This window comes from Phaenicophaeus curvirostris (genome assembly GCF_032191515.1).
Source record: "Phaenicophaeus curvirostris isolate KB17595 chromosome W unlocalized genomic scaffold, BPBGC_Pcur_1.0 scaffold_35, whole genome shotgun sequence".
NCBI lineage: Eukaryota > Metazoa > Chordata > Aves > Cuculiformes > Cuculidae > Phaenicophaeus > Phaenicophaeus curvirostris.
In genome coordinates, this window is record NW_027206664.1 from 440,722 (window position 1) to 448,743 (window position 8,022).

An 8,022-nucleotide genomic window follows, 5' to 3' on the forward strand; every position below is an offset into this window, starting at 1 on the left:
AGATCTAAGGACTCCTTTCACTGAGCTTTTTTATGTTCTTGGCACTACAGAGGCTCATGCTAATGATTTGTTGAATTCTGACTATTCCATAAGCCCATGAGGATGGGTTTCATGGAGGGGAGGAAAAGGCTATTGTGAATTTAGTGTTGGCTCACTAGTACATCATTCTATATCACACCAATATACTAAGGACTCCTTGAAAAGAGTATTTTGCGTGATATCTTGCAAGCACAGTTTGGGATGCTCTTTCATTCTCCACACAGTGGAAAAATGAAAATTGTGCCCTAGGTAAATGTGCGTATTTAAATGTAAATTTAAAGACCTTTATTTTTCATTTGCTGCACCAATGTCTTTCATCTGAGGGGGTTAAGGTATCATTGGTGAAGTTCAGAATTAAAGTTATTAAGGTCTCTAGCTTGGTTTTGATGAGTTTGAACTGGAGAGATAACTTGTGCATTATTTAATATTTATCTACATCAACTTTCATCTGCCAGCCACTCCATGTTATAAGACTCTTCTGTTTTTTTCACAGTAGAACATTGTTGCTCCCATGTTGAAAAAGGTATTTGTCATTAATAAACTTTCTCACTCTACTTCTATTTCAGTTTTCCAGATTGTCTGTGAATGTCTTCAAGGGCACAGCTTGTTCCAGAACTCTCCTGGTGACTCTGTCAGTGCTGGAACAAACAGTTTACTCATATTTCTAGTTTCTGCGGTTTCTGCTTCTCTGCCTTCACCAGAACACCCAGCACCAGCACGAGCTTTGAGGGACCCGTTGCCGAGCGTGTGTCCATCCTGCCCTGCAAACCAGTGATGGGCCAGGTGAGTCCTGAAGGTCCCTTCTTGGGAGCCGCTGCCCTTCTGTCCACTTATCCAGGGCAGGGGCTGCAGCTTTGGAGGAAGGTGAGTGCAAGGGAGGACTGTTTGCAGGGGGGATCCTGCTGAGCCAAGGGTTCCTGGGTGACCCGGGCCCCTGGAATTCTTTCCTCACTGAACTTCTGTCTCTCCCTTTGTCTAGAAACCAGAGATGCAGGCAGCAAAGAAGCTGTCTGGGCTGGAGGAGATTGGGGTCTCTGTGCCCCGTAGAAGAGTCAGCACAGGACCAAAGCTTCCCACCTCCTCCAAGGTGCTGCAGGAGCCCAGACAGCACCTCCCTGCTGTGCCTGGAGTCAAGCCACCTGCTCCAGAAGGCTCCAGGCTGGCTAGATTGAAGAGGTCCCTGTTGACCGGTGGCGCTGTGGAGGGGAGCAGCTCCACATCACCACCACTAGCAAAGAAGCTGGCACTCTCTGCAAAAAAGGTGAGTCTGACTTTCTGCCCGGTCTTCAGTTGGCACCTTCTGATTCTTCTGCCACCCCCTGCTTCCCTCACCCAGTCTGTCTGTCCCCTTTCTCTGGGGTCCCCTTTTCGATTTTCTCCCCTTGGGTCATGGAATCCTCTTTTTTTTAGACCACCAGATTTTTATTCCTGTCCATAACTACAGGGCAGAACTCCGCAAGCAGCGAGCAGAGGTGACCACTACACAGAACCTCACCCACAGCTTCCCGAGCAGATCCAGCCCACGGACACCACCCACGCTGACTCCACTGCCCAGCCTTCTGGCAAGTTGAGGTAAGCAATGCCAGTTGCTCCCAGGCAGCAGGGCCAGTAGCAATCTTCAGATACTCCATGAAGCAACTGCCTGGCACGGCAGCTGGCTCGAGGAGTGATCTCGGCAGCCGCCTCTCCTGTTCTCTGGGGCTGGCAGGGCTCGCTCTGGATCCCAGACGCAGGGCGCTGTATTTGTTAGCACAGGGTGGGAGGCAGCTTTGCAGGCCCTCACCATGTACCGGTGTCCCCTGGGACCAGGAGGCACCAGCCTGGTTTAGGTCTTGCTCTGGGTTTTCCTTTGTAACCTTTGCCGTCAGCACGTGCTGCAGCAACACTCGCTCCTTCCTAGCCCCCCGTGGGACAGCGTGTGCTCTGGGCGTTGGGCAGGTCATCGTGTGTGCTTGCAGCTGCTGCCCTAGAGCAGGTTCTAATTCAGATTTTGTGGCTGAGATGGCAGATGTGCGGTGCTGTGCTCATGCATCTCGGGATGGTGAGGAAAAGAGGGGCTCCCACTCAGGACCTGGCTTTAACACCATATCTGCACCTTTTCCTGTCTTTCAGCCCATCTTCATCTGCGCTCAGCCTGCCGAATACAGAAAAGCCTCCTCTGAAAATTGTAATCAAATTATCAACCCTTCAGGTGCTCAGCTCCCCCCTGAAAAAGCGCCACCATGAGGCAGATGGCAGCCCTCATTCTCCATCTGTCAATGGCAAAGGTGACACCTCCAGCCCGCCCTGAAAGAAGAGGTGCACACACAGGGGGACTTGGTGTCCCTCACGGGGGAGGAGGCAGGCAAGAGCCCCAGTGGTGGCCAGGAGGAGCCAGAAAAAGAACAAGAAGAGGAGAAGCAGGTCAAAAGAGCGCTCTCCTGGGACTCTGTCCTCGGGCAGCTGAGGGGTGAGGATCTGTTCTGTCTGAGCAGCAGCAATATGCGATTGGCAACACCAGGCTGCCGATGGAGCCAGGATCTCCACAGCTCTCCAGAGCGCCAAGCCAAACCGTGGGGCGAGCACACCACCTGGGAGCCACAAAGCATCTCATTCTCCATCTGTGAATGGCAAATATGACACCTCCAGCCCGCCCTGAAAGAAGAGGTGCACACATAGGGACTTGGTGTCCCTCACGGGGGAGGAGGCAGGCAAGAGTCCCAGTGGTGGCCAGGAGGAGCCAGGCTGCCTGGAGCTGGGTGCAGAGCACAAGAAGAAACATCATGAGAAGAAGAAGAAGAAACCTAATGAGAAGAAGAAGAAAAAAAACGAGAAGAATGTGAAGAAAAATAATGAGAAGAAAAAAAAGAAAAATAACGATAAGAAGATGAAGAAAAATAACAAGAAGAAAAATAACGAGAAGAACAAATGAGAAAAAGAACGAGAAGAAAAAAATAGCAAGAAGAAAAATAGCAAAAATAAAAATTAAAATTAAAAGAAAAATAAAAACAAAAGAGCAAAAAGAAAAATTAAAGAGAAAAAAGGAAAAGAGAAAGAGAAAGGGCTACTTAAGCACACTGTGGGTCCAGCCTCAGGCTGTGCGGAGAGAGAAAACCCTGTGTTCTGGCCCCAGGACATCTCCTACCTTTGCACAGCTAAAAAGACTAAATTTAAAGGAATGGTGAAATGGACTAGGAAAAGAACATTTGCCTGCCAGCAACTGAAAAACCAGCGGTGGTTCTGAAGCAATACTAGCCTGCCAAGGGAGCCAGCCTGAGACGTCAGATTTGAGCTCCAGCTCCCTGCCCGCTTCTGTCCATTGCTCATTCTCTCCACCTCCCATGTGGACAGGGCTGGTACCCACCGCCCTCCCCCCTCTTTGAGTTGCAATGGAGTTTTTTTTTACCCCCCGCCATCACCACCCCTTCCCCTGCCCTTCCTCCCCATTCCCTGGTTCTCCCACCCTCTTTTCACCCCTCACTGTGTTCTTTTCGCCCCTCGCTGTGTACTTTTGCCCCTTATGGTATCCTTTCCCCTTCTCTATCTCCCTTCTCCCCTTGCTGTGTCTTTTCACTCCTCAACATCTTCCTTTCCCACTTGCCGTGTCCTTTCTCACTTGCCGTGTCCTTTCCTTTGGCTGTGTCCTTTCCCCCCTCACCATCTCCTTTCCTGCCTCACTATGTCCTTTTGCCACTCGCTGTCTCCTCTCCCCTCTCCATGTTCTTTCCCCTCATGGTGCAATTTCACCCCTCCCCATCTCCTTTCCGCACTTGCCGTGTCCCTTCCCCTTTACATGTCCTTTAATGCTCACCATCTTCCTTTCCCTCACCGTGTCTTGTCTCCTCGCCATCTCCTTCCCCCCTCGCCATCTCCTTTCCCCCCTCACCATCTCCTTTTGCCACTCACCACATCCCTTCCCCTTGAAATCTTCTTTCCACCTTCACCATGTCCTTTTGCCCCTCGACGTCTCCTATCCCCTCACCACCCTCCTCTTCCCTCTTCCCTCTCCCCGTGTCACGCGGCCCTGGGGGTGGCAGGGATGGAGGAGGACGGTGCCTGTGGTCAGTGCGGGGACAGCAGAGCCCGGGGGGATAGGGGGACACCCCGGCTGGGCTTGTCCTGCCCCGGGGCTCGGGGCCAGCGCTGCTGGGAGCCACAGACCTGCTGCCCGCGGCATCGCTCCTAGCAGGTCATGGCCCTGCAGCGTTGTCCCTGCTGGGCTCTGGGACCTGCTGCGTCGCTCCTAGCAGGTCATGGAACTGCCGCCTGGGGCATCAGTGGTGCTGGGTTTGGGGACCTGCAGCATCGGACCTGCCGGGCTTTGGGACTGGCTGCCCGCAGCATCAGGGCTGCCAGACTCAGAGACCTGTGGCATCGCTGCTGCCGGGCTCTGGGACCGGCTGCCAGTGCTGTTGGTGCCGCCGGGCTCTGGGCCCTGCTGCCGCTCCCCCTTTGTGTTCAGCTGCTGCCTCTGAGCGCTGGCAGAGTTCTGCAGGGGAGGCTCGTGTCGATGGTGTCGGCTGAACAAACCTCTCTGGGTCGTGGGCGCATCTGCCTGGTGCAGGAGCACCCGGGCTGTGCCCAGGGCCTGCTCGCAGGGTGGGCCGAGCAGGGCGAGGGGGCGAGGGGTCTGCAGGTCCCCTCTCTCATGCGGGTGCAGTTTGCTTCCCCGCTTTCCTGCAGAGCTTTCCCTCCTGTCGCTGAGGAGCAGGACTGGGCAGGAGGGCACTGTTTTCATTTTTTTTTTTTTTTCCTCAGAAAGACCTTTTGTGCCATGGCTACCTAATTTCTGCATGAAGCTGCTGACAGCCAAACCAAACAAGAAAACCTCTGAATTTCTTTGTGGACATTTACTTTCTTTTAATGTGAGTAGAAATGGAAAGGCCTATACGGGGAGTTATAGGCAATGGGAAACACACGGTGCAAGAACAAGCTTGGCACTGTACGAGGCAGCGTTGTGGGTTAGACGTGGCAGTCAGCTCAGCTCCACACATTCACTTGCTTGCTTCCCTCCAGCGGGTGAGGAGAAAGACTTGGAAGGGTAAAAGCAAGAACCCTCGTGGGTTGAGATGAAGACAGTTTGATAACTAAAGCAGAAGCTGCATGTGTAAGCAAAGCAAATTGAGGAATTCATTCACTGCTTTCTGTCTGCAGGCAAGTGGTCAGCCATCTCCAGGAATGCAAGGCTCCATCACACGTAGTGCTTACTGGGAAAAACAAACACCGTAAGTATGAATGTCTCCCCTTTCCTCTTTGTTCTCTCAACTTCTATAGATCAGAACAACATCATATGGTAGGGGATATCTTTTTGATAATTTGCAATCAGCTGTCCCAGCTGTGTCCTCTCCCTGTTTAAGAATTTCTTCACATCCAAATAGCGTATTCCCATAAGTCTTGAGAATATAGATTGTGCTGAAGAGATTTGTCAGTGCTGGTGTGCAATTAATCCATGCCTATCTATAAGGAAATCTGCACCAGCTAGTGTGTTTGTGCTGGTGTAGCTTCTGTTCAGCTCTTAGAATGGAACGAGCTGGCTCTGGGAGGAAAGGGAAAGAAAGAGGGGGACAGCACCACCCCAACAGTCGCTACTGGCTAAAATGCCTTTGGAAGCATTTTGGTGTACTGAAAAACTGTTTAACATGGCCCTCAAGACACATTATTGTGCCAGTGAATTTTGTGGCTGCAGATGTGACATTATTTTATCTACAGCATATTGCCTGCGATTCTTGTCGTTATTGAAACATAATGTAGATAACGCAGGAGACTACCTCAAAACCTGGCAGGTCTGCAGAGGACCTGTGTTAGATCACTAAACAAAATCTCTGACCCACTGCCAAAATCATATACAGATCTTTGTGATAAATATGTTTGTTTATAGCTATGAATATCCTGGGATCATTCAGCTTTTCTTGAAACCTCCTACTCTTTTCCCTTCTAATGACCCTCATGTCAGTATTAACTCCACTTTAAAACATAGAGAATCGCAGAATGGCAGGTGTTTCAAGGGACCTCTGGAGATCATCTAAACCTGCTCAAGCAGGTTAACCTAGAGCAGGCGGCACTGAGAAATATCCAGGTGGGTTTTGAATATCTCCAGAGAAGGAGTCTTCACAGCCTCTCTGGGCAGCTTGCTCCAGGGCTCCATCAACCTCGCAGTGAAGATGTTTTTTCTCATGTTGAGGTGGAACTTCCTGTGCTCCAGCCTGTCCCTGCTGCCCCTTGTCCTGTTACTGGGCACTGCGGAGAAGAATCTGACCCCATCCTCCTGGCACCTGTCCTTTAAATATTTATAAACAGAAACCTCAGTGTCAAAATAAAACCAAGATACGGTGTACGTGAGTACACACACGTGCCACCTGCAACTACTTCTCACCCGAACAGACCTCTGAAAAGTGCTTGTCTTAGAAGTGCTGTTGGATGACATGGATGAAAAATCCATTTTCACACTTTTCTCTTATAAAATTACACTTTTCAGTTAATTATAAATACTTCTACAAACAATAATTTTTTTTTTTTCATTTTTCTGGCCAATTAATGATTAAACATTGAGTGAAATGAGAGTTTAAGGTTAGTAATTTCTGTAAGGAAATTTCTACATCTGTATTTCCGTGCATGACACTTCTCCACCTTCTTATGAATTGATTGTTCATACCTGCCATCTTGTTATTCTATAATTCAAGAGACAAGCTTTTAACTTCCTGTACTTCCGATATTGTGCTGCCTGATTTTTATATAGTTACTCTAGTAAAAAAGGAAAAAAAGTTTTACTGATGTCTATAATAACTTTTCAATAATAAGAACAATTATCACCAGTTACAGGTGTCTTTAGTAAATGATACTTCAAACACACTATAGAAAGTTTCCCCACTTCTGCTTTTTTCTATGTATCTTTCTCAAACCAAATAAGACAATTGAAATGATGAGTGCTCTGTGACTTGATTTATGGTAACCAAGTAATTTCTTTTAAGATTGGGTCAGATCAGGTAAGCTGTGGGTATATTAGGAAATAACTGACATTTAATTTGAATAGGTCATAAAGCTGCTTTTGACGAGTTTGAACTGGAAAGAGGCTGTGATGCTCTTACTGTTGGAGGTGCTGGATGAGTTGATGATTCCAGAACAGCGTTGTATGTGTAAGTACAGAACTTCAAATGCTTTCCGTGGAAGTTTATTGTCATGAGATATCTATGTAATTTTGTAGTTTTGATATGTGCTATTTATTTACATACTTGAGGCTTCAAATTCCTGTACTGTCAAAGAAAACTGTCCATTTCAAAATTTCACTTCAGATATTTAACATCTTTATAGGCTTTAATAGAAGACTAAAATCTGAAGAGACCTGAGCTTAGATCTCTTTAAAGCAAAAAACCTGCTTCTAAGAAACAAGTGCTCCGTGTACCACTCTAACTGTAGTCAGAAACAATTAAAAGAACAAAAAAGGCCTAGATTTCAGCAAACAGAAAATACAGCTTGTGTAAAACCAAAAGAAATAGATTAATTTCAATTTTTTTTCGCATACAATTTGATTTATGAACAAAGTGCTCATAAAATCTCCTAGGGTACTTTACAGTAAAGTTAAACATAGAATGGAGTCATAGGATCATAAATCACCAGCTTGGAAAAGACCTACTGGATCCTGCATTGCTGTGACTCATCTTCCTTAGGACAAAAATGTTTAATTTAAATAAAAACACATGAAAATTAGTATCAAAATGACAAAATTTGAGTTTTTTTGCGGCTGCCACATGGTCACCAGATTCAAGCGTGGGTTTTTTCACAAAATAGTGTGCAAAATCTTGAAAGAATTAATATGCTAGTAAGCCTTTTATTGAAATAATAAATCCAACTCTCTAAACCTAGATGTAACCTTTTTATGGAAGCTCAGTATATCCATAGGAGTAATTCAAGCGTATTTTTATTTACCTAATAAAAATGTCTACCAAATAGGCACTGATAGGGATAAAGAGAGGAAAGAATAGTTTGGAAATTCCATTAGAGATCCCC

At 47.3% G+C, this 8,022-nt stretch overlaps 1 long non-coding RNA gene across 1 annotated transcript; it reads left to right on the top strand.

Moving 5' to 3' along the window:
* Window positions 1–1,198: 1,198 nt before the first annotated feature.
* LOC138733847 (uncharacterized) lies at window positions 1,199–2,249 on the top strand. The gene is made up of 3 exons (XR_011339481.1): window positions 1,199–1,300; window positions 1,484–1,611; window positions 2,152–2,249. It is a non-coding gene; the product is annotated as an uncharacterized lncRNA (long non-coding RNA).
* The last annotated feature ends 5,773 nt before the right edge of the window (window positions 2,250–8,022 follow it).